We start from the raw sequence: 26,202 nt of genomic DNA on the forward strand, positions 1-26,202 counted from the left end.
CATTTCCACTCCACGTTTGGTCTGAGGCCAGAGTGTTGTCTTTCAGCTTTCAGAAAGACCTCCTGGGGTTAGGTGGACTTAGCAATGACCATTTGAGATCAGCATGGTCTGTATGGGTAGAGGAAAAAAGGAGAAAGCCTTTGCAAATGGTCAAGATCTTATCTGCAAAAGCTGGAAATCCTTTTTTTTTTTTTTTTTTCCCCTGAAGCAAAAACGGAAATAGTCCTGGTTAATCTTTGTTTGAGGAGTAAAAAGTCCTAATTCAGTGGTCCAAGTCTTGTTCACCCCTGACTGAGGAGGACAGTGTCCTAGTACTGGGAACCTTGAACAGCAAGCTCAGTTCCCCAAGTTTGGTCACTGTGATTATGCTTGTGACCCCCAGGGGAATATTATGATAAACTTTGTCAAGGCTCCCTGCCAGAGAGGCACATGCATGTGCATGCCTCGTTAAGACGGGTTGATACAGAGCATTGAAAGGGGTTATATTCAAGGGATAGAAAAAAAGAGACTGTTCAAATGGCATTTACTTTGCTTTGCTCTGCCAGCTTTAACTTTGATAGACTACCACAGAAGGATAATACTGTCTATTGGTGGCCTCTAGTATGGCAGTGGGGTGCAGGGAGTAGAAAGGGAAATTCCTAAAGTCACTAAAGGTCCCTAGTCCATTCCTTCAACCACTATTGGGGGCCCACCACTATGTGCCAGGTAAGGTGCCATGTGCTGCACATGACCAAGAGCAGGGACCACTGCTGCCCCGGAACTTGGTAATGAGTAGAGGAGTCAGTCAAGAATCCATTAACCACATAAACCATGAAAAATGGAAGCTCTGACCAGTGCTGAGAAGGAGTAGTCATGGAGCTTTGAGAGCCCATGTTAGGAGAATCTGACAGAGAGGTCAACAAGAGAGAAAGCAATGCTTCCATTAAGATCTATAGGATAAGTAGGAATTACCTACTTATAGGCAAGTGCTGACCAAGGGAAGAGCAGATGCAACCATCTTGTCTTGAGAGGGAGCCATATGGGACTAAGGAGGAGATCTACCTAAGTGTCACGAGCACAGCCCACCAGCCCTTAGACATGTCTGTCTCTAATGTCTAAAACCATTACTAATTCATGCTTTGGGCTTAAGATTGTTTTTCCCTTGAAGTGTTCTTTGAACAATCATCTATTAAGCCAAGTGAATGATTTTATCTGATCAATTATCTTCTGACAGCACAGTTTATAACCACAAGTCCTCGAGATTTGTACAGGGATTTGAGTGTTATTAAAGGAAAAAAAAATTAGTGACACTTTTCAGGATGGTGCTAATGCTTTGGCATTTAATAAAGGTGGTTTCTGTGAAAATGAAAGAAAAATAAATTAATAGAAACTGTTTCTGTGTCCAGAAAACAGCCAGTCGAGACATTTAAGCCTCAACTTAAAACACTTTTAGAGATGGAGAGAGGATGATAGTGGCCATCTTATGAATTTTCCTGTTTTTCAGTTTGAATGCCTCTGCTGATGGCATTGGGCGTCCCAGTGAACTTTCTGTATGGGCTATATAGCAGAAGGCATGAAGGTTGTCCATATGTCATCCGTCGTGTTTGTTTTTTTATATGCTTATATTAAGTCATCTAGATTCAGTTTGTTGGACTTTGGGAAAAGTCCTTCCAGCAGGTTTGTGGCGAACAAATGAATGAGATAATCTGAAAATTTCAACTGATATGCTAGGCTAACAAAGGATAACATTATCATTTGTTGTTTAAGTAGAATACTTACTTACATACCAGAAGACAGAAACATTGGAAACATTGATTTGGAGAGCTGTAGCCAGATATTGGAAGACCTTAGAATTCAGGATTTAGTACAAGACAGAGCCCACAAAGTTGTACTATAGTTTTCCATTGAAACTAAAGCAATTCTCTTAAATATTTCATTTATTGTCCCAGCTATATTTAATGATAACTGTGGTTTACATTAACAGGTGGTTTACATCATTGTATTTGTTTTAGGGGTTATAGGTTCAAACCTCTACAAATGTATGTTTTCACACCATTCCCGCCACAATTAAATATTTTAAAAAGTAGTATTCTTTGCTCCCTGACTGCGAAAAAGCACCTTGGCGCTGACTTTGCTTCTTCCTTTCTTAGTTGTGTCTCTCTTTCTTCTGTGATCCAGCTATTGGTCACAAATTCAAGAGCATGAGGCTCTTTGTCCTGAGGACTTTCAAGTTCCCATCGTGAGTCTTCAAACATTCCTTAACTTCCTTTTAGCCTCTACAAAAATCAATTTATTGTTCTGTCGGTATCTTACACATACGCAGAACCTCTGGATAACAGCTTGATTCAGGGGAAAGCTGGGCTCTTAAACACTTCAGAGAAGCATTGGGAGATGAAAGCACTAGTGTAGCTATTGAACTGATACTTAGTAAAAAAAAAAAAAAAAAGAGAAATAAGTTTGGTTCCAGAATCGTAAAAGATTTCCATTGCACAATGTACTAATTGGGAGAACAGCACATCAGCAGACCATGTTGTCACAGATGTTGTTCCTTCCAAAGAGGAAGGCTCTGAAAGACAAGAAGGGATGCAGGTGGGAACAGACAGAACTGGCAGACAAAAGCAGCAAAACCATGAACTGAACTGCATAGAGAATCTCTGTTTCTGAGAAGCCAGTATCAGGGTCAAACATTGCCAGAAAGATAGCATGACCTTCCTCTTGCACAGACTAGAGCAAAGCTGTTCTTTTCCTGCTCTGTGAATGGTTAAGGGGAAATAGAGCAAACATTAGCCTGGCTATTGACAATGAAATATGCTGGTCTACAGAGACACACTACAGTGGGGGTGGAGGGAGGAGAAGAGGAATTAGGGTCAGAAAAAGGGGGTGGGAATTGTATGGGGAATATAACCAAAATGAAAATGCATACATTATGCAAAAATGAAAATGATGTAAGAATTATATAAAATAAAATAATTCATAAAAAATAAAATTCTTAAACCTGTAAAAAAAAACCAAAAGAAATATACTGGTCTAAGTAAGTTGTCTCTTGGCAAGGCAGTTAGTAGTGGGTAATGGTTTCCTAATGTCTCAGTCTCTAACTGTTATGCAACACAGTCTGTATAGCCCTTGAAATAACAAGGAGTCAATGCTTGACAGAAGGCAGCACACAGTGACCTCCAGAACTAGCCTAAGTCATAATCACCTGGAGGACTACTTACAGCAGAGATGTCTGGGACCCATACCAATTTCATCTGCTATTTACATTTCTTACAAGTTCTCAGTTGATACTAATGCTGCTGATCTCGGAACCATGCCTTGAGGGCAGTTGTCTAGAGAAAAAAAGGAGGACCTGAGAGCAGGCAGATGTGGATTCTACTCTTAGTTCTGTTTCCTGTCTGTTTTTGAATGAACCACTCAAATTCTTTGAGCTTTGATTTTCTTATCTATAGGAGCAAATAATAATGGATGATGGTAGACTGGTTAGATGATGGTTTGAGTGGATTGTGTCCAATCTACCCCTGCCTATGTCACCTCAAGTAACTTCACCTGAATCCCTGTTTCTTCACCTATAATGTGGGGTAATAGTGATGTATACCAGACAGTGTTGCTCTGAGCATTGAGTGACTGAAAAATACCTAGAATTTTCACAACATGGTACATGGGAACACCATACAAACATTTGCTATTATGAATTTTTGTACTTGTGTCAATTACATGAGATAAAGCATATAAAGTGCCTTAAGTCGTGTCAAAAACATAGAAAATGAACACTAAATGGTCAATTTCCTTTCTTCAATCTGAAATAGAGCAGTAGGAGTTGTAAGTGCTGACTGAGAGAATGTCCTTTAAGTGGAAATCCTAGTAGAAAGATGTGGCGAAAAAGGGTAACAGCGGGCCTCTCCGGTGGCGCAGCATTTGAGCGCTGGGTTGTGAAGCTGCCCGCAACCTCTGCAGCACCAGTTCGGTCCCTGGCCGCCGGGCGAGGGTCCCACATGGCGAGCAGACCTCTCCTGCCACCCGCTGCTCCCCTCAGCAGTGTATGTCAGTCTGCCTGTTCTGCTCTCTGCTCTGGCTCTGGTGAATTCTCTCACCGTCCCGTGCTTCTGACTGTACCCAATGCTTGTATAAATAAATAAATAAATCTTTAAAAAAAGAAGAAAGAAAGAAAAAGGATAACAGCATGTGGCAGAGCGCACCAGATGCTACCTCTTTGTAACCTGGTGGGTCTCTGCCAATAGGACCTTCCTTTGAGCAAAGGTCAGCAACTTGGAATATTTAGCCATTTTTTTTTCTGACTCTTATAACTGCAGGAAAGGTTTGAGGAACTCCCAGCAGGGTATGGAAGGGCTAGGATTAATTTTGGGGGGAGGACTGGAGCCACCTAGGCATGACTCGGGGTACAGAGACTTCATCATGAAAGACTGATGGGATGCAAGTTGATCCATTTCCTTCATCCTCCTCTGCTCACAGGAATTACCTTGGAACTGATTGCTGAGTGCTAAGAGGGCTGTGGCGACTCTCTTACTTTTGGCCATATTCTCTTATTCTGGTCTGTGAATAAAGGGCAGGGTAGAGGTTAAATTAAATTATCTATCATCCCAGTTGTAGCCGATGGAGTTTGGATGATGGGGTTCAGTGCATGGGGTTCTTGGGTTCCTCCAAGAAGGAATTCAGCAGACATTCCCATTCCTCATTCATCAGCGTGTGGCAAGTTTATTGAGGAAAAGCGAACAAGGAAAGAGAGATGCTTTTGGTCACAACTGGTGGGCAATCTTAAAAGGCAAGAACTTCATTTTGCCAGGGCAAGGGGTGTTCATTTATAATGTTCTTTTATGGAATTATTGTGGAAAGTATCCCTTTGGGGTCAGATTGGGTTGGTTTTCTAACGGTCATCCTCTCTGCCCCCGGCTCTGGTTGATAATCTTTTCTGACAACACCTTAGATTCCTGGAAACTTCCATAGCCAGGGTTAGCTCAAGAGTCACTGATCACCTCTACTCTCACCTCTTGTGTGTCCTTGTGAGACCTTCTATCCTAAACTTTTCTACTCTGAGATTCCATCATATCCAGCAAAAACTTAGTGAGCTCCTTTAGGACAAGGCATTCAAATAAAGATGCTTTGCAAAGACTACATTTTAGTAATCGCCTCGTGGATGTTTTTGATACTCAGTAATAGATTAAAGACATTGAGAAGTCCCGCAGTAGAGAAGCAATGGGTTTTATCCTTAACTCAGTAGTTCTTAAATTGTTTGACCCCAGAAACTTCTTTCTTTTAAACAAGTAACACTTCTTTACATCTGCTGGAATATACTATAGACAGTGCTGGAACAGGAATAAATTTAATTGTCCAGATGTAGAACTATTTAAACATTGAGGGCCACTGATCCCTATGGGGAAAATAGGTTCATGCTATATGTTAGCCTCCAACCAGTTTAGTTTATTGCTAGACTCATATTAACCACCTGTCAAGCGCTGGATCTCTTCTTGATCTCCTCAACCTGTTGATAAGACAAAGCTAGGCTTATTGTTTATTGTGTAAGGCAGATAACTACTTACAGGTTGAGTGATTTCTTCAAGGAGAAAGAGCAAGGTCAGATTTTATTGAGAATTGGAAGCTTGATGTAAGGTGGTCTTTCAATGAGGGGGCTTGATTGACTAAGGATAAAGACAACAATTTAGGATTGGAAAAAGCAAGAAAGGAATTTTGAAGTGAGGAATTTGAAGATCTTTAGGGTGTTAACTGTTTATACTTCCTGTTGAAGAGGTGAATGATCTTTTGGGGAAAGTCCAGTCGTGAACAATCAACTTATTTACCTGGGCAAATCTCCTGGATTAATAAAGGTATGATAATGAAGGCAATGGTCAAGTTCTGTTAATGTGTTATAGAAAGTAAGTTGTATATGTGTATATCAGGGTTGGGGGAGGGAGAAGAGGAAGGATAGATGCAGTCCTCAGTGTCTAAGTTGTGTGTGTGGGGTAGATGGTTTCTATTCTCATTCTTTAGTCTTAGACTTACTGCATTGTGTTGGATGCTACAATCTACTCATTGTTGAATTACTTTTGTGTGTCAGTGCTGAGATCCCTACCTCTGCTCCCTTCCCCTACATCTTTGAATGCGTGCTGTGTCCTTGCATACAGACGAATCTCAGATTACCCAGAGCTGAGAAACCTCTCAGAATGTCCTCATCTGGAGACATACTACTAGAATGGCACACATTTCTTTGTTGGATTTTAGTATATTTTTGAGCCAGGATAGATGACAACATTGAAATGATGGCATAGGTTCTTGTCCCCGAGCACAGATTCGCTTAGAAGTGGCGCATTCATGGGTGATGGAGAATGGATTGATGTGATTCACTTTCCATGCATGTAAGAAGTTTTCATCTTTAATGTGTTCCTTATTTTACAAATACAAAATGAGGAGTGTCACTGATGCTCAAGTTTTACATTACATTGTAGGGGAAAGTGATAAATTTAGTTCCTACAGGATCAGAATGAAGAATGAACTATAGTTTGAACTATCTTTAATAATAATAAACAACTAAAAAAAAGCAAAATAAAATACCAGTAAATTTATACTCTATGAAATAAATGTGAGTTAAAAAATACAACCTCTAAATTAATCCCACTCTCTGACATAGTACCAACAACTCAGGCAACATTTTCTGGGAAATAATTTTACCTTTTCTGTTGCTGAACTGCTTTTACCTCCAGGTGTTTGATCTTATTTGGAGAACAAAAAGTCCTGATCTAATGGCACAGTGGCTTTGATAGTACAGGACTATTGCTGTTTTACATACTACTTAACCTCTTCTGTTGAAACTTGGTATAATTCATTGCAAAAATAGAAAAAGACAATGTCTTAGATCTTGGATAGTACATATTCAGTATTAACTTTAATGACTGAATACTAGTTGGGTGAAAGCTGGTCTGGCAGCAAGAATTCCCTGCGTTTATGAAAAATCTGAAATAGCCTCTATTTTATTTATTTATTTATTTAAAGTTTTATTTATTTATTTATACAAGCACTGGGTACAGTCAGAGTGTGGAAGGGCGAGAGAATTCACCAGAGTCAGAGTGGGGAGCAGAACAGGCAGACTGATGAAGTACACTGCTGAGGGGAGCAGTGGGCGAGACAGGAGAGGTCTGCACACCATGTGGGACCCTCTCCGGCGGCCAGGGATTGAACTGGCTCTGCAGAGGCTGTGGGCAGCTTTGCAGCCCAGCACTCAACTGCTGCGCCACCGGGGAGGCCCCAGCCTCTATTTTAAAGAGAAAAAGGCATACAATAAGTAGAGATAGTTCAGCCCAATGACATATACTTATTGAAGTCCACAATAATTGCAACATTATACTAGAAACTGGGATTCCAAAAATCAGTATCATCCCTGACCTTTCCCTCTCCTTCTCCACCCTCCCTTCTCTCTCTCTCCTTCCACATCCTTTCCCTCCCTACCCTCTTCTCTCCTTTATATTTTACACACTAGAGATTGCATAGCATGGTATCTACGTTGCACAGACCCAAGGGGAAGCAAGAAAATCTTGGTTCAGAGTGGGATGTCCTTCACAAATCAGGCTGGTGGATTCCTGCTATGAGTGAGACCATCCGGTATTTTTCTTTTTCTTTCTGGCTTATTTTGCTGAGCATGATCCCTTACTCATAGCAGGAATCTAGAAAACTTAAATAAGGGACCAGGAAAATAAATAACTATAAGAAAGTGAAAATCAAAACCAACAAAAAATTATGAACCAGAGACACTCTCTGGGGGGTAGGGGGCGGGAGGGGAGGGATTGGGGTCAAAATAAGGGGGTTGCAATTGTATGGGGAATATAAAAATAAAATTTATTATAAAAACACACACACACACACAAAAAACAAAACAAAAAAAACCAACCAAACAAACAAAAAAAAAAAACAGGCTGGTGGATTTCTGTGAAGCCAGTCAGCTAGGCTGAGTTCCAAGGTGTCAGCCCACTGCTGTGGTCACTCCTCCTGGAAAAATGAAGAAAAATGAGAGGGTCCCTGTGGACTGCTGGGCATATATCTGACTGCCCCCCGGGCTCCCCAGGCGAGGCTTGGAGCAAACCACTCTTTCCTCGTGGGACACTGAAGGCTAGCCAGGTGGAACCCCAGGGTGTTCCTCTGACCACATGCCCTAATGACTGAGGACATTCTTCTTGACCCTAGCACCCCCTGAAGTACTACCTCCTATTCTCCAGTGGTTTAATCTGGCTGAACCTGTGTGAGGGTGCCTCTTGTTTTTTTTTTAACACCTCATTAGCATTGGTTAAAATGTCCCTGCAAGACCCCTTCTCCCACACCTGTTTCTATCTTTGGAAAGTAGAAACCTTGGATACAAGTGCTGGCTTCCCCTCAGCTAGGTCGTCTGCCCAGAGCCTTCCCAGGTGACTGCAGGCATGCCAGAGCAATCATGTAACACTGCTCTGCATTGTGAAAACAGCTTTTCACAAACGAAACAGCGAAAAGCCCCAGACAAGTTTATCAGAATTGGTTAAGGTCTCGGGGGTATTTTATTTCCTTTTCTTGCGGTCAGTTATTTAAAAATAAATGATGGGGACTTATAATGGCAATGAGGGGAAAACTGTTCAGAGTGACGCTTAGCCTCCCTCCCCCAATTCTCCTTTGGATATGATACCGCTAAGCTAAGCCCCTTTACAATGTACCTGGGAGGCACCAACTACTCACTAGGGGATTAATCTTTAAATGAGAATAGAGCAAGTACTGCATTAGAAAAGTAAGCTCTCATCAGCTGATGCTTATGTATTGGCTTTCTATATTTACCTTTCCATGATGAATGGTAAGACTTGCCACTACCAAGATAAAGGGCCTTCCTGAAGTTTGAGCAGCCTCCACCTTTCCCAGTGCAGTTGTCACCCTTGGCCCCAGTTCCTGCCTGGCTGGTAGCTCAGCATTGCAGTCATGCTGTCCACAGCTGCGGTGGTGTGGGGGCCAGGAGTAACAGATAAGGTCCAATTTTGTAGCTCCATCTGTTAAGCCCCCTCCTTCCCTTTGTTAAAAGCTTTTCTCAAACTCTGTCTCTTTAGAGAAATCTGCTTACAATCACTGAGCACCCTCTTTCTGTGTCCCATAACCATCCAGTCAGTCTAGCCACTTCTTAAGAATTTGTTTCATAAATAAATGCAAGCTAACATTTCCCAAAAAAGGAATACAAAAGACACAAGAATTCTTTCTTTTCAACAAGATGGTATAGCAGGCAGTGGCCTGAGGGCAGCAGAGATGCATGTCTTGGTGAAGACCTTGACAGACAAAACCATCATCCTCGAGGTCGAGGTCCAGCCAGGTGACACCACTGGGAATGTCAAAGCCAAATTTCAAGACAACAAGGGCATCCCACCTGATCAGCAGCCTCTGATTTTAGTTGGCAAAGAGCTAGAGGATGGTCATTTTCTCAGAATAGAAAATTCAGTAAGAGTCCACCCTGCACTTGGTGCTGTGCTTGTGGGGTGGCATCATCTAGCTGTCCCCTGCTCGTGGCCCAGAAACACAACTGCAACATGACCTGCCATAGTGTTATGTTCACCTGCATCCCCACACTGTCAAGTGCTTCGAGAAGTGCAGCCACACCAGCAACATGCACGCCAAGGGGAAGATCGAGTAAGATCCCCAGAACAGACTCCTCTTTTACCTGCAGGTGCCCTGGGGCCTCAATAAAATTTCCCTTTCATTGACTGGAGCAGTAAAAAAAAAAAAAAAAAAGAAGAAGTAGAAGAAAAAGACAGAAAAAGACAAGCATGCTTGTGTCTGTCCATTCTGTTGCCTTAGGAACCAAGCAAAGAAAAAATCCTGTTCTGAGACTTTGTGCTGTTGTGAGTTAGGGATATGCCCCAAAGGTAGAACATGAGGGTTCCAGTTCTGCACAAAGTGGACTTGTTACCCAGCCTCCCCAAGCATTATTTTCTTTACCATCAAATGCCAATAATTGTGTTTACCTTAGGGGGTGATTATGAAGACTTGGGGACCACAAAAAACCCTCTAGGAAGTGCCTCGCACGTGAAGGAACTTATTCCACGTATTATTCATCTGTTCTCAAGTTTTCTTCCTGAGGCTTTCCAGCAAGGTGTGACTATAGATACCTCACAGTAGCTCTATCTCTATAGCTAATAATGCAGCCACTATTTTTTTATTCATTATTTTTCACTTACATTTTAGATGTGAAAACTGAGCCTAAAGAGGTCAGGTGACTCATCCAAAGTTGTCTCGTGTCAAAGCAGGTTTTCAAATTGATTTCCCCAAACTCCAATTGAATGTCAAGCTCAGGTTCAATAAAGATAATTATATTAGAAATACCTTTGGCAAGGCAGATGGATATGTAAAGCAAACAACAGTAATAAACTATCACCAAATGGTTGAAAACACTGACACAAAGATGTACATTGGGTAGTGACTCAGATCAGATAATATTAATTTGGATGAGAATGGGAAAAGTAAGGGAGACTCTGAGGAGTTTTTGTTAAGTCTTACCCAGTGGACTTCTGGAAGCAGAGGTCATAAACAGGATTGCCTGCAGACACATTTTCTTTGTCCTTTGAAATATTAAAAATGATTTTAAAGTGGATACTGGCATTTAAAAATGGGAGATTTCATATAAAAATTCCTGGCTTTTCTCAGAAAACCAGAAGAACTATTAACTTGGTGATCCATAGTTCCACTCTGTGGCAGTTGGCTGCCCATGTCAGCCTGGGCTGGCCTCCACGGATATCCCCACTGGGCCTTTCCTGACCCTGGTCAAGGATCAAGAAATTGAGAAACTAAGATGTTCACAGGCATATCGACAACTGAGCACAAATTTTAAAGTGCTCGAGGGCCAGGGAAAAGTCTCTGTTTACTTAGGTAGATTCTTTACTTAGGTAGATATTCTTTACAACTTAGATTTCAAGCACACTGATGTCCCTTCTATGTTTAGATGTGATTATCACCAAGGAAAGAGAGTTGGAAATCCTGTGGGAGAGTAGACGGGTTAGTGTGAGTTTGCAAAGAAATATGCTTAGGGAAATAAGAAAGAAGAAATTCTAAGGGCTTGCACTCTACTCTATTTTGCTAGTTTTGATGACTCTTAAGGATACATTAATAAAAATTCATAAACTAATTTATAATGTATTCTCATTTGTATTTTAAATAGCCATATCTGTACATAGTATCTAATCCAGAGACTTTCAAACTTTTTTTTAATGCATATAAGTGGGGTACAGGCCAGAGGTGTGAAGGGTGAGAGGAACAGGCAGATCTACTGAAATACACTGCTGAGGGGAGCAGTGGATGAGACAGGAGAGGTCTGCTGCACCATGTATTTTAGCTCCCTGGCTGGGGATTGAACTCATGCCACAGTGGCTGGCGATAGCTTGATAGTGCTCAGACTTAACCCCTGGGCCATCAGGGAGGTCCTCAAACATTTTTTTTGATGGTGACTTGCCGTACAAAATGCATTTTTCATTGCATATACATGCACATATGCATTCACTCATGGGTGGACACTTGAATTGCTTCTACCTTTTGGCGATTGTGAATAATGCTGCTATGAACTTGGATGTACAAATATCTGTTCAAGTCCCCACTTACAATTCATTTGGATATCTGCCCAGAAGTAGAATTGATGGATCACATGGTAATTCTATTTTTAATTTTTTGAGAAACTGATTTTTATAAATACAATTTCCAGATTACTGCTGCTGTGAAGCAATGTACTATAGTAGAATGTTCATCTGTGTTACCATGACTTTCCAGCAGCTTGCCAAGTTTGCAAATAAGAATTCTCACAGAAATTCTGTTACCATGGATGCGAGGAACTGAGAACTCTGTATAGACATCATAAGAGTAGAATGGGGACTATCACTCAATGATGAATAAATGAACACTCATTAAGAAAACCTAATATGGTGATTGAGAAATTGCATTTGCTTTCTATATTAAAAATACACTTGTTAGTCTATTTTGTGTCATGACTATAAAACCTTATTAGCTGACACTTTTTTCTATGTGCTTAAGCCGTCTCAAGTGAGATGGTGAAGAATGAGGAAAAGTCCTACTTCTCAGTCAGAGCCATCATATTTACAGTAAACAAAATAAAAACCTCTAATAAAAAATACCAACTTTCACTTCTTTTTTTTTTCAAAAGATTTATTTATTTATGCATACAGGAGCTGGGGTACAGGTCAGAGGTGGTGGTAGGGTGACAGGATGCACCAGAGACAGAGTGGGGAACAGAACAGGCAGACCAACCAAAATATACTGCGGGTGAGTCAGGAGAGGTCTGCTGTGCTATGTGGGCAGCTCCCTGGCCAGCTGGGATCGAACTCGTGCTGTAGTGGCTGCGGATAGCTTCATAGGTTGCGTCTTAACCCCTTGTGCCACCAGGAAGGCCCCAACTTTCATTTCTAAAAATGCAGGTTCATTGTAGGATAATAAAAACATATATAAAAATAAAAAATTTAAATAATTTTGAATCATGCACACCTTTTGCTAAATTCTTTCAGTTTATTTTCTAGACATAAATGTATTTTATCAACTTTTATCTACAAAATAAGGTCATACTGTATTGTTCTGTAACTTTCCCCCAATTTGTATACATATTTCTATGTCATATATATTTTCATAAAATAATGCTTATGATTACAAAATATCCATTTTATGGATAGAATTTAATTTATTTGGTCTATGTATCATACTTTTTTCTTTGAAAATTAATCTTCCTAATATGTTAATGAAGATTTTCAGAGCTAAATTTTATCTATATATTTTATGATAAATTTTAAAAAATATGGCTGTTACAAATGGATGCATTGATTCTTATTTTTTCAAAAATAATTTATTTGTATATTTTAACTGTTTAAAATATACTGTATATGTTTTAGACATATACCTCTTCAAATACCTAGCACCATACCTAGCACCTAAGTCCTAATAGCCATCAACCACAGTCAACTGGACCCTCTCCAGCCTTTGCTCTGCTCCCATCTCTCCTTCCTGCTTTGGTAGCCTCAGTTGTGCCATGAAAATACAAGGGATTATTCATTTGCTTTGTTTCTTTATAGTCCTCATAGTGTCAGCATGTGACTGCAGGGTACCCAGGGACCCCAGACTATTAAAGGGTGCATGCTCTAAAAGATGGTGCAGCCGTCTGCATGTACAAAGGCAAAGGAAGAAGACTCTTAGTGTGAAATATCTTTAATAGAATTAGTGTGTATGTGTGTGTGTGTGTGTGTGTGTGTGTGTGTGAGAGAGAGAGAGAGAGAGAGAGAGAGAGAGAAAGGATAGTCCTAATAAAATTTCAAAAATTACCCATCCCTTCATGGGTAAACGAAATGCCCAAAGAAGTTTGGCCTGAAATGGGGAAGCTGAAATCTAAAATCTTGCCACAAGTCTAAGGTAGCTTTTGGCAGGGAACCCCAAGAAAGGCATTAGGCATTAGGCAGGTCCCAGAGAATTTTGACAGCAGTTGCAAAATTCAAAATATACCACATAATCCAGCATGAAGTCAAGATAACAATTGCCATTGTCTCTGCCAAGGACAGGAACAGGATCTTCTTGTGCCTCTCATCACAAGTCTCTTTCAAGTTTCTCTGCATGTCTCTTCCATGTGTCTCCTTCCATGAGTTTCCTCTCCCTTTTGTTCTGCCTCCCTTTGTAATATCCACTTTGTTCCTTCCTGGGTGCTTCCCATTCACGAAGTCTGAATCATAGCATACAGGGACTTGTAGTCTAAGGTGGCTGCATGTAAATTGGAAATGGAAAAATGGCACCTATTCTATGCTCCTCCCTTTCATGGAGATGTGTCTGTAACAATATGAGTGAAATCATCTGGTATTCTGGTATTTTTCTTTTTTTTTTTTTAAGTTTTTTTTTTTTTAATTTTATAGAGGCATGTTTATTTATTTATGTATTTATTTATTTGCTTGTTTTGTTTATACATGCACTGGGTACAGTCAGAAGCGCGGAGGGTGAGAGAATTCACCAGAGCCAGAGAGGGGAGCAGAGCAGGCAGAAGGACCGAAGGACACTGCTGAGGGGAGCAGCGGGCGGCAGGAGAGGTCTGCGCGCTATGTGGGACCCTCCTCTGGTGGCTGGGGAGCAGCCGGGGATCGAACCGGTGCCGCAGAGGCTGCGGGCAGGTTCGCAAACCAGCGCTCAACCGCTGCGCCACCGGGGAGGCCCTCATCTGGTATTTTTCTTTCTCCATCTCACTTACTTCTGCTTGGCGTGATCCCCTCAAGTTCATATTCTGGCAAATGACAAGATTTCATCTTTAAACAAAATTTTTTAGGGCCTCCCCGGTGGCGCAGCGGTTGAGCGCTGGGTTGCGAAGTTGCCTGCAGCCTCTAAAGCGCCGGTTCGATCCCCAGCTGCTCCCCGGCCACCAGAGGAGGGTCCCACATGGCGCGCAGACCTCTCCTGCCGCCCGCTGCTCCCCTCAGCAGTGTATTTCGGTCCTTCTGCCTGCTCTGCTCCCCTCTCTGGCTCTGGTGAATTCTCTCACCCTCCGCGCTTCTGACTGTACCCAGTGCTTGTATAAATAAATAAATCTTTAAAAAAAAAAAAGAGTACAAAAAGTGTTAAAAAATTTTTTTTATAGCTAAGTAGTAGTCTTTTGTGTATATTTACCACATCTTTACCCAGTCATCCATAGGTGGGCATGTAAGTTGTTTCAATATCTTGGCTATTGTTAATAATCTTACGAGGAACATGGGATGCATATGTCTTTTCATACCTAGAAGTGGAATTGCTGCAGCTTGTGGTAGACCTGTTTTCAATTTTTTGAGGAACTCCATACTGTTTTCCATACAGGCTGCACCAATTTACATTCCCAGCAACAGTGTAAGAAGATTCTTTTTTCCCCCCAGACCCTCTCAGATACATGTTTCTGGTCTTTTTGCTAAAGGTCATTCTCACAGGTGTGAGATCTCAGTGTGGCTTTGGTTTTCATTTCCCTGTTGGAAGTGATGATGAGCATTTTTTCCTGTGCCTGTTGACCCTCTGTACATTTGGAGGAGTATCTATTCAGATCTTCTGCTTATTTAGATTGGGTAATTTATTTTTTGTTATTGAGTTGTAGCAATATTTCTATATTTTGGTTATTAACTCCTTGTTGAAAATATCATTAATGTTTGCATATTTTTCAATTTATAAAGAGTAAGTTAAATTTGAATAATACAAAATAGAATAAAGAGAAAAGTTAAAATTACTACTAGTCCTTAAGGTAATTATCATTAACAATTTGTGAACATTCTTTTAGCTTTCTAATGCATGCATCAAACAAATATAATTACAAAAACGAGATCTGACTCTCTATTTGGTTTGGCAACATTATTTTTAAACTTAACAGATAATGGAATTTTTCCATGTCATTAAATATTCTTTTACAGTATAATTTTTGATGATTTCAAACTATTCCAGATAAGCTAATTAAACTGACAAAAGACAGATTAGTAATAGGAAAGAAACATTTTTTATTAATGTATGCACATAGGAATCACAGAAAAATGTGATTCAAGGAGGCAGTTAGAATGGGGGGCTTATAGATAACTTTAAGAGGGGAAGGAATTGGGAAAAAGGGCCCTGAAGGGAAACTGAATGCCTTTTAGGGAAGATTAGTGGACCCATAGGAGAATAGATAGGAGATAGTGGTAGTTTTTGGTGGATTTCTGTTTATGGGGCTCATATCCATTGATAGGATGGTTTTCCTAAGGGAGGGAATTTACGATCATTGAATTCTTCTGGGAGCTCTGCTCATAGGCAGATAAGGGAAGTTCAGAAAGGAAAATTCTTAAGATTGATAAATTCTAGATCCCTTCATCATTTTATATTTACCCAAGTCAATCCCAGTTTCTGCAGCCTCTGCCAAGGGAAATGGGCCTACCCACAGCCTCTTCTAAGCCACCAGCTAACTGGAGCAAGACCAGGTACCTGGCCATGGACAATCATTATGTGATGAGAGGGCTTAGGGCAAAATCTTTACTCAAACCGAGAAGCTAGAAAAGTCCCAATCTCATTATCAGGTTTGAGTAGAGAAAGTTAGAAAGTCAAGCTGTTCATAGGGAGTCACAGCTCAGAGTGCATGATGGAGAGCCATAATGGAGAGTAGTTGCCTTGAAAGGTCATAAATAGATCAGTTGACTTTATAGGGAAGTAGAAAAGATGAGTAAAATAAATTACAAAGCTGCTACAACTATGTAGAGTTGTGTTTCGGGTTGAAGTCTTTGGTGTAGAAGAGAATTTAAATTCTGACACTTCTACTTAAACAATATGTGACTTGCATAGTTAATATTCTGAGCCATAGTTTCCTGACCAGTAACATGTGAATAATAAATCATATATTTTTTATTGAGTTGTAGTAAGAATTTATTGAGATAATATAGGTAAGGTTAGCTATTTATTCCCCCATGTACCTTATATACTATAAAAGGTAAGTGAATTAATCAGGCTTTTTGCACCACTAGCCTCTGTGGCTATCACCTGTGGGCTTGATCATGTTAATGCAGAAGGCAAGGCAATTGGGAGTGTGGGCGTGGGGGCACGCGTGCCTGATTGTGGACACATGGAGCATAGGTGTGGGCATGCATAAGTGTGCACACCTGAGCCTGGAGTCCAGGGATATTAGGGTGGCATCACTCAGAGACAGAGGACAGCTTCGAGAGGACAAGCAATGTGAGTACAGAAGAGGTGCGGCCACAAGTTGTTTTGGAAGAGAGGATGCCAGAGAGCTCAGAGAAAAAGGAAAGCTTAGAGATTCACTGGGGGCTGGGAGGCCTGCCAGCCTCCTGGTCTCCCAGCCCCCCTGCCTGCCCTGTACCTGGTTGCCTCGCTAGAGTAGTCTTGTATTTTGAATCACTGGCATTTAAAGTACGAATTTATGAGTATGTAGTTCATGACTGTGTGTTATGCTCTAGGAAATCTTTGTATTGAAATCTGAGTTTTTTATTGATCAAGGTTCTAAAATAACCAAGTCAGTTTTCTGACCTACAACTTTTTTTTTCTACTTTAAAGATGAAAGGAGTGTCTACCAAGACTGCTCACTTAATTTTGGGCTTATGAAAGTGGAATTTTCTTTCCTGTAATATTCTGAGGTCTTGGATTCACACATTAAAAAGGAGTATTGTCAGTGAATTGCCGCCAGCTGGCACCTGGGTAGCCTGCATTCTCAAAGGATTTTTGTTTTCTTACCTTTTTCTCTTAGCAAGTAGAATTTTCTCCCTTGCTAGAATGGCTCATGGGGGGATGGGTGGGTTCAATTTTTAGTTATTTCAACTTTCTACCTCTTCAAGTCCCCTCCCTACCAGATAATTAAGGACCATGTGGCATGTATAAATAGCTTTAGCTGAGAACATCCTCATATCTTTGTCCCTCTCATCACTGAACAGGGCCCATAACTGATGTTGCAATTAGAGTACTGATTTAGCTCTGAGCATACTGCAAATGATCCACTGAGAAAGATGGTATTTATATCAGTACTGACTGATGAAGACTTTGTCAACTGTACCTTTGGCAGATCACTCAATGGCATGCTCCTGGGTTAATCTGCTTCTCATTATAACCCATGATCCATGATGATGTGTTTTCAGAACAACTCATCTTACACAGCGTGCCACGACGTGGAACAAACCTCCACAGATACTGATAACTAAGAAAATACTCCATCCAAAGTGTTGGGATCAGCTGAAGAGCTGTAGAGGTTAAGACATTGATGATATCTGTGTTAACAGGAATTCACACTTCTGTATTGCAGGTTTAATTGTCTATTTCAACATGTGAGAAAGGAAATGAGAATAAATTGATTACTTAAGTTTACCAAACAAAGGTCAGGCAAATTAAAGACTTTTATCATTTCTTAGATGCTATGAAAGCTTCAAAATCAGATCATATTCTCAGATCAATACTACAGAATCAGAAGTTCCAGGATTATTTTTGATTATTTGTTTAATAATTAGTGTTAAAATTCAGTGATTTTATATCTACTATCTCTATCTCCTTTGAGAGTAGTGGAAAAACAGATGGGGAGCTGGGCTCACTCTCTTCCTAACTGTTCTTAATGGATGAAAGATGGAATGTTACAGTCCATTAGCAGAAAGCTTCATCTTTGCTCCTTTCTTTGATATGGAGAATTGGTATTTACAATCCTTGTGAGGAACTCTGCAAGCATAGCTAGCCTCCTATCTCTCCTGATCCTCCAGGAATCCCAATAGATGACTACCCCTGAGACTTTTCTGCCTAAAAATGTTTCCATTGAAGAAACATATGCTAGGAACCTAGATGATGTTGTAGCATAGAAAGTCATTGTCCTAAACACACTGGGTCCCTTTGATGGACATGGGGGAACTCTTCTTGTTCCATGTTCCCTTTATCTTAGGATTGACCTGGCTTAGGTGCTCAGTCAACCAGAAATTGTTGACAAAGGGCCATAGGGAAACTTTTTGAGATAATTAAAATGCTCTATGCTTTCATGGTGGTAGTTACATAATTTTATGTATTTGTTAAAACTCATAGGACTGTAAGCCTAAAAGGGTGAGCTTTATTATACCTCACCTCTAGCTATAAAGGGTGCGCTTTACTATAAAACACCTCAATAATTTAAAATTAGGAGTAGCCATCCATAAAAAGAAAACAAAGGCACAAGTTATTGACAAATACAGTTTATTTAAGACAAGTGACTAAAGTAGATAAACCTCTGGTGATACTAACCAGGGTGGCCAAAAAGGATGGGATGGGGGGCATGTGGAATTACAGACCTGTCAAGGCCTATCTTGGATCCCTGTGAGATTCAGACTGCAGAAGAAAGGGACAGTGGTAATGATAACCACTGGGAAAATAACACCTATCAGGAAAGTTTAAAAGACTTGAGATCAGTTTCCTTGACAACTACAGCCAGAGGGTGATTTAATAGCAGTGTTTGATTTTTCAAGCCTCCTTAATAGTTTGATTACAGTGCCTGTTAGCAGGAGCAACAACTTTAATGACCTTTAGCACATGATAATGGGATGGCTGCTGTCCGTGGAATCATTTCTGTAAACAGGGAAGTCTTTCTGAAAGAAAAAGCACTTGCACAATGAGAATGTGCCTGAAGTACACTGAATAGTCATATGGCTTGGAGCCTCTATATCCTCATTTGTAAAATGGGCACAGTGTTACATACTTCACAGAATACAAATCAGGTGGCTTGTGAAAAATGCCTGGTATGTAACACATTTCTGGTCCCTCTCTTTCCCAATTCTCCCATTGCTTCTTAGCCTTTTGTCTAAGATCCAGTGTAGTATCAAAGTCATTCTTTTTTTTTCTTGCTCAAAAGTTGGAAGCATTAACATTTTGAAGATAATATTAGAAAAACCAACAATTTATTGACTTATTATATGCCAGGCACTGTTCTACCCACTTCATATTTATTAATCCATTTAATTGTCATAGCAATCCTATGAAGGGATGCATTATCTCCACTTTACAAATGTAAAGACAGGGTGTTGCAATGGTATCTGCTTGTTGAAATAAATGATGCTTTTTGTGAGTTTAACTCTCCTGCTCTTTTCTCTCTCAGCACTTGTTCATCTATGTTACCTTTTATTTTTAACAAAGTCTTACCAAATCCATATTTTATTTGCAATCTTAGGGATTTTGGTGCGAAGTTGTGATAATGCAAATGTGTTGTTGAGGTTTAATGCTGATAGTGTTTAGAAAGTTCTAGGAATAATTAAATGATGTGATTTATGAATTCCCTACCTTAGTTTTTATTTTCTATTCTTTTTTACAAAATGCTCTCTCTTTTTTGGAGTCTTTCAAGACCCACCAGCTAAAGGTACTAGCCCTCCATTGAGTGACATTTTATGAAGAGCATCCCATGTTCTGGGCACTTTTCTCTCCTTTTCTCTCCTGACCCCGGAACAAACTGTCACTCTTCACAGTGAGACTGAAAAGATGAATTCTGCTTCTGGGGAGTCCACTATCCAGTTGGAGTGTAGACAGATGCATGATCCACTCCATTGCACAGTATAATAAACACGAAAGTGGGCAGCTGAAGTTCTGAATGGAGGCAGTGAATGATTCTGAGGATACATATATTCTCCTGAAATAGAAAGAACAGGGAGTTTTTTCTTTCTAGAACTCCTGTCAGGTATATCTGATCTCCTGAATTGATTATTTTATTGATTTTATCTTTTCTTTCTTACTATTTTTCATCTTTATTTATTTTTTTACGTTTTGGGGTGTGCGTATTTAATGATCATCATTAACTTAATACCAATCCTTATTTCATGCAGCATGTTCTTTGGACAACATTGACAGAGATCATTCAAATAAATCAATGCTTTAATTTTGGCTCATGGTGACCATGAGATTGTAAATTAACAGGGGTTCCATTACAGAGCTTGAAATCCACTCTGTGTAACTCCAGATCCAATGTCTGCATACTTATATAACCCCTCCAGATGGCTTCTCTTTGCAGAGGCAGAGGGAATATTCAGGAAGGGCAACTTAAACTAAGCCTATGGGCTGGCAAAGGCAAGACACCAGGCCTTCACTGCTGCTGTCCATCACTCATTCTTCCCTTCACTCATTGTGTTATAGGACAGGGAGAAGGGCAGCCCAAACCCCGCAAACCTGCCTATTCTAAATGGGTTCTGCCATCCGCCGCATCAGCACAAAACATATAAGACTTTAATGGGAAGGAACTTTAATAAAACTAGGAAACAATACAGGTAAGGCAAAGAGTCTAGTTTCTAAATGAAGCACCCAAAGTTACCCGTCCCCTCGTGGGTAAAAGTCCATCCATATGGGATTGGCCCAGAACAAGGCCCCAAAGCCTGCCACAAGTCTAAAGCATCTTCCAGTGGGGACCCACAGAAAAGGGTCACAAACAACCGGACAAACCCGGAAGGAAAAAAGCAAAATCAACATCAAGATAAAAGCTTCCATTGTCACCTCCCCACGGGTCTCACCCACATCTGTGTCACCTAGTCCACGACCAAAAGACAAGCGCAGTTTCTTCACGTGTCTCTAGGCTCCATGTGCCTCCTCCAGGTCTCCTTGCTCCATCCTGCTTCCTTCCTTAGTCTCTTCTTCAGCTTTTCCCCTTCCTGCTCAGCTCCACCCTCCCTTGGGTGGGGCAGGGAACCTCCCCCTTTCCTGGGGACCACCCTGTTGCAATTGGACATTTGCCAGTGTCATGTGCTACAGGCTTCAAGATTAAAGATGTCTCTAGGGGCCAAGAGGCCGCCAATGTAGCCCTGGGCACAGGGCATGGAAGGAAAATGGATTAGGGGGAGGGACTCTTGATGCCACTGTTGGGGGAGGAGTTGACTGATAAATGTATATAAACATGTAATTTGCATTTTTTACATTTTTTCCAAATTGAATTTTCAATTTTAGCAATTCTATTTTTTTTTAAAGACTTATTTATACAAGAACTGGAGTACAGGCCAGAGGTGGGGACGGTGAGAGAATTCACCAGAGACAGAGTGGGGAGCAGAACAGGCAGACAGACCGAAAACACTGCTGAGGGGAGCAGCGGGCGAGACAGGAGAGGTCTGCCGTGCCATGTGGGTCTCTCCCTGGCAGGCCGGGATCGAACCTGCACTGCAGAGGCTGAGGACAGCTTTACAGCGCAGCGCTCAACCTGCTGTGCCACTGGAGAGGCCCAGCAATTCTATTTTTAATTTTCCAAGAACTCTTTTTTGTTCTTTTTTCTTCTTAGCATTTTGATGTGATTTTATTGGTCCACTATCTCCCTTAACCTTTCAGATTTGAGTTCTTTCTCAATTTCCTATATTTTCTTTGTCTACACTTAGATACCATTATTAGTTTGTTTTTCTTCAAGTCTATTATCAAAGTTCTGGTCTTCTTTAGCAATTTATTCATAATTAAGCATGAGCTGCTGGAAAGCAGAGTGACAAAGCTCCTGACCCTTGCAAGGCCAGCTGCCTGATGGTGGTTGGTTGAGGGTGATTGGCAGGGATTTGGCACCAATGCTGGGAAATTTCCAAATGCCATTCTATGGAGGTCTTTTATCTGGATCCATTCTGTTTCTCCAGATAAGAAACCTCATAATTCCTGTCTGGAGAGGAAAAGTCTTGATTACCAGGAGACTGTGTTCAGGCATGTTTGGGTACATTACCTTTATTGATGAAGTTTTTCAAACACAAACCATTTCAATCAATCCCATCCTTTGGTGTAATAATAGTAATAGAAATGGCAAACTCTCACCTACAACTTGTTTTATGTCAGGCACTCATCAAATTGCTTTACGCTGTTTAACTCATTTAATCCTCCCAATGAACCTCTGAGGTTACAGAGGAAGAAACTGAGGCAGAGGGAAGTTAAGTAACTTGCCTGAGATCACACAACTACTAAGTGGTTGAGCTGAGATTTAAACCCAGGCCTTCAGATGATAAGGCCTATACAATGCGGCCTCTTTGACAGAAAATCAGGCTAGTATTTGGGCAGCAATATTTCTGGGGCTGTCATAAAGCTGTAAACAACTTGTAAAGCTTGTAAACAAAGCTGTAAACAACTTACTATTATAAACCCTGAACAGATGAAGGCACTATATTTTGATGGAATGAATGAACATACAGCACCATTCACACAGAATGGCTCTTGTCTCTCCTGGGAGTAGCTTAACTCAGAAAGGTGTGGCAGTGTTCATTGTGAGGTCCTCTTTCACTTGCTAAAATTATTTTTTCCTTTTTGGTTGAGAAAAGAGAGGGGAGCTGAGGTTGGAGAAGTGGTCTGGGGTACATTTCTTTAGTAAAGCTTCTTCGTTTCCTTCCACATAATGAGTTACCTCATTCTTTTTATTCCAAGACCTACTGGTACTTGGGAAATGAGCTTTTAAAATTCTCTCAATATTGTGTGCTGTGAATCAACATTCCTATCATTAGCTATTATCAGGGAAACCTCTAACCCCCCTCCATTTCCATGTGAAAAAACAAAGTTTGATTTTTTTTTTTAGTTGTGCTGTTTGAATGAATACTCCTACCATTCTTTTCCTTACAGAATGGCTTTTATTTTATAATGATTATTTAAGGCATGAGTTTCCTGAAATGGAGTGATGTGAAGGCCATGGCAGTACACATGCTTTACATGCTTGGATGAAAAAAGGCTGGGTCTAATTTCAAGGATTTATTGCTGTTTTGACAGTGTACTTATGGCTTCCACTGAAATGTTTTTGTGAAAATGGACCCATGCATTATTAGGATCTGAAGCTTTATTGCCAGTGTCACTAACATTTATTGCAGTCTGTAGAGCAGAAATGATTACCTTTTATTTGGACTGCTTGTTTGCAATTCCAGACTTCTCGATGGTTCATGGTTTAGGGAAACATTTTTTTTGTGTGGATTTGCCTTATTTTAGAAGCATGAATATCTTAGTTCAGGCTGCCACAGCAGAATGCCATAGACTGGGTAGTTTATAACAACAGAATTTTATTTATTTCTTATAATTCCGGAGACTGGAGTGTCTACAATCAAGGTATTGGCAGACTTGGTGTCTGGTGAACCTGTCCTTCTGGGTCTATGGATAGTCATTTTTCACTGTATTCTCCCATGACAATAGGGATAAGACAATTGACTAGGATTTCTTTAATATAGGCACTAAGAGGAATATTTATGGAAGCTTATGGAAGAATGATTGGAGCCAGGAACTGGAAAATCATAGTCTAAGACAAATCTTCCTCCTTCTGTCCCTTCTTCCCTTGATCAGATCTTATATGTGCCAGGCACTGTGGCTGTAGATATAGTGAAGAACTTGTCATGTGAGAGAAATCCTGTCAAAGAGCTTATCTTTCTGTAGAAGGAGCAAGACAAAAAGCAATCCAAAGTCAAACAAAGAGAGATTCTTATTTCCCTCACTTTAGAGAACAGTTTCATGCAATTGTTTGCTTTGCTTTGAAAGCCAGAAAATAATTTATTTACCTTCTTATTGTATTGTTTTTCCATGTGGTAAACATGGAAATTCTCTTAAAGGCCAATTAAAAAAAAATCTATGTACTCATTCAAATCACTGGATAGAAACATGCCAAACATGAGACTCATAAATAGGGTGACCATAGAATTTGTTGCCTACATTTGAGAGTGGAGGAGGAGCTATTAATAGTCACCTTGACAATAAACATAAACCTGTTCAGGACATACCGGAAATGTCCCCAGCAGAGGACTGTGGAGAGAATTAGAAGAGAACAATGTGGTAATGACAGGGTGACTACTTGAGATAGGTGATAAGAGGTGTTCTCTTGTAAACTGAGACCTAAATGACAAAAAGAAGCCAAGCATAGGAAGATGGCAAGGGTGAGCCTTCTAGGCAGAGAGATCAGCTAGTTTGAGGTCTCTCAGGGAGGAAGGAACATGGAGCATTTGCAGAATATAAAGAAGGCCAGCATGGTTGGGATGTGCTGGATAGGAGAGACTGACTGACAGTGGGGAAGAGAAATAGGCAGGGACCCTGTGAAGTTGAACCTTCTGGGCCTTAATAAGGACTTTGACTTTATTCAAAGTGTGGTATTGAATGGGAAGCCACTGGAAGGTTTTTCAGCAAAGAGGTGACATGAAATGCTTTACCTTTTAAAAAGAGCACTCTGTAATATTATATAGTTACAGGCATTAAAAAATTTGTGTGCCACCCAAAGTTGTCCATGGGTAGATGAGTGGATAAAGAAGATGTGGTATATAACCACAAAGAATACTTATCTATAAAACAGATAAAGTTCTGTCATTGCAACAACCTAAGTGGACTGAGAGAGTGTTATGTTAATACTATTATGTTAAGTGAAGTCAGACAGAAAAAGACAAATACCATATGACTTCATTCATGTGTCAGGCAAAGAAACAAAACAATAAACAAAGCAAAATAAAAGCACACTCTTAGACTGTAAGAACAATGTAATAGTTATCAGAAGGGAAGGGGAAGGGAAGAGCATACAGGAGGTCATTTGTATGGTGACAGAAACTAGACTTTCGGGGATGAACATGATGCATGATCCAGATGTGGATTTACAGGTCTGTACAAATGAAACTTGAAAATGTTATAATGTTACACCAATTAAAAAACAAAAAACAAACAGAACTGACCATGATTTGATACTTGTTGGAGATGGGTACACAGGGATTTGATTTACTGTTGTTTCTACTTTTATATTGGTATGAAAATTTTTTTATAATGAAAGGAAAAGAAAAAAAGTGAGGTTCATCTTGGCTGTGGAGATTGTATGGGGTTGGTGGTAAAGCACAGGAGGGTCAGTTAAGAGCAATTCCCCTGAGATTTGGTGATGTATGGATTAGGTTGGTTGTAGAGTGAGTAGACAAAAGTGGGTGGATTTGGGGCACATTTTGCAGTAAAACCCACAGGAAATACTGGTAGATGAATCATAATGGGGGCAAGAGAAACAGCTTGACGAAAGTGGACTGCAGAGAGAATGTGAGATGGATTGAAATAAAAAGTAGAGGCAGTAAGTAGAGGCAATCTTTTGCTGTGAAGAATTGCAGAAAAGGAAGTGGTGACTGGAAGACAATGAGAGGAACTCAAGGTAACTCTTGCTTTGTTAGCTCAGCAGCAGGTTGAATTCAGATGTTATTGACCAGAGAGGGAAGAGAGAGGAGGAGCAGGTTGGAGTGAAGAGGAAGGAAAAGTTCTCTTTTGATCATGTTAATCGGAATGTGCCTATTAAACATTCACCTGGCAATGTAAAGTTAGTGAATCTGGAGCTATGAAGGGAGGACTGGATGATATGTACAGTAAGATAAATGCCTCTCATGAGTTTCTCCAGGTGTTCTCAGGAGAACTCTGCATATTTGTGCGCACTCTGTGTGGGCTCCTACTGACTTTTTGTGGGTGCAACCTGACAAAGCCCTGTTTCCCAGATGCCTCTCTCATCTTTCATCCTAACAGGTATTCCCTGTTAGTGCTGAGGTTTGAGAGACCTGCTTGTTGCCCATGTAGAAGCAACTATGAAGTTAGGAGAAGTTAATGCTCCCTGGAGTACAATTTTGGCCATTGGAAAGAGTCAGGCACTACATTTTGCTGCCTCCTCTCTTTAGACAGTAAGTCCTGAGATGCAGTCATTCTTGTGGCCTCGTGGAAGATGGTACTGGAAGGTGGAGATTGCTTGATCCCAAGAGGAAACCAGCTCTTTCATGTACCGCTGGAGGTGCTTTCCTTTACTTTCCGCCTCACTCCTTTTTCCTCCAACATTTGGAGAACAAAAGAAGGTAGACCCCA

At 40.5% G+C, this 26,202-nt stretch overlaps 1 protein-coding gene across 3 annotated transcripts in view; it reads left to right on the top strand.

The window, feature by feature from the left end:
• EEA1 (early endosome antigen 1) overlaps window positions 1–26,202 on the top strand; it is a 419,318-nt gene that overhangs the window by 82,923 nt on the left and 310,193 nt on the right. The window lies entirely within an intron of this gene.

This window comes from Talpa occidentalis, unplaced genomic scaffold, assembly GCF_014898055.3.
Source record: "Talpa occidentalis isolate TD23 unplaced genomic scaffold, MPIMG_talOcc4v2.1 talOcc4.16, whole genome shotgun sequence".
In the NCBI taxonomy this organism is placed as follows: Eukaryota; Metazoa; Chordata; class Mammalia; order Eulipotyphla; family Talpidae; genus Talpa; species Talpa occidentalis.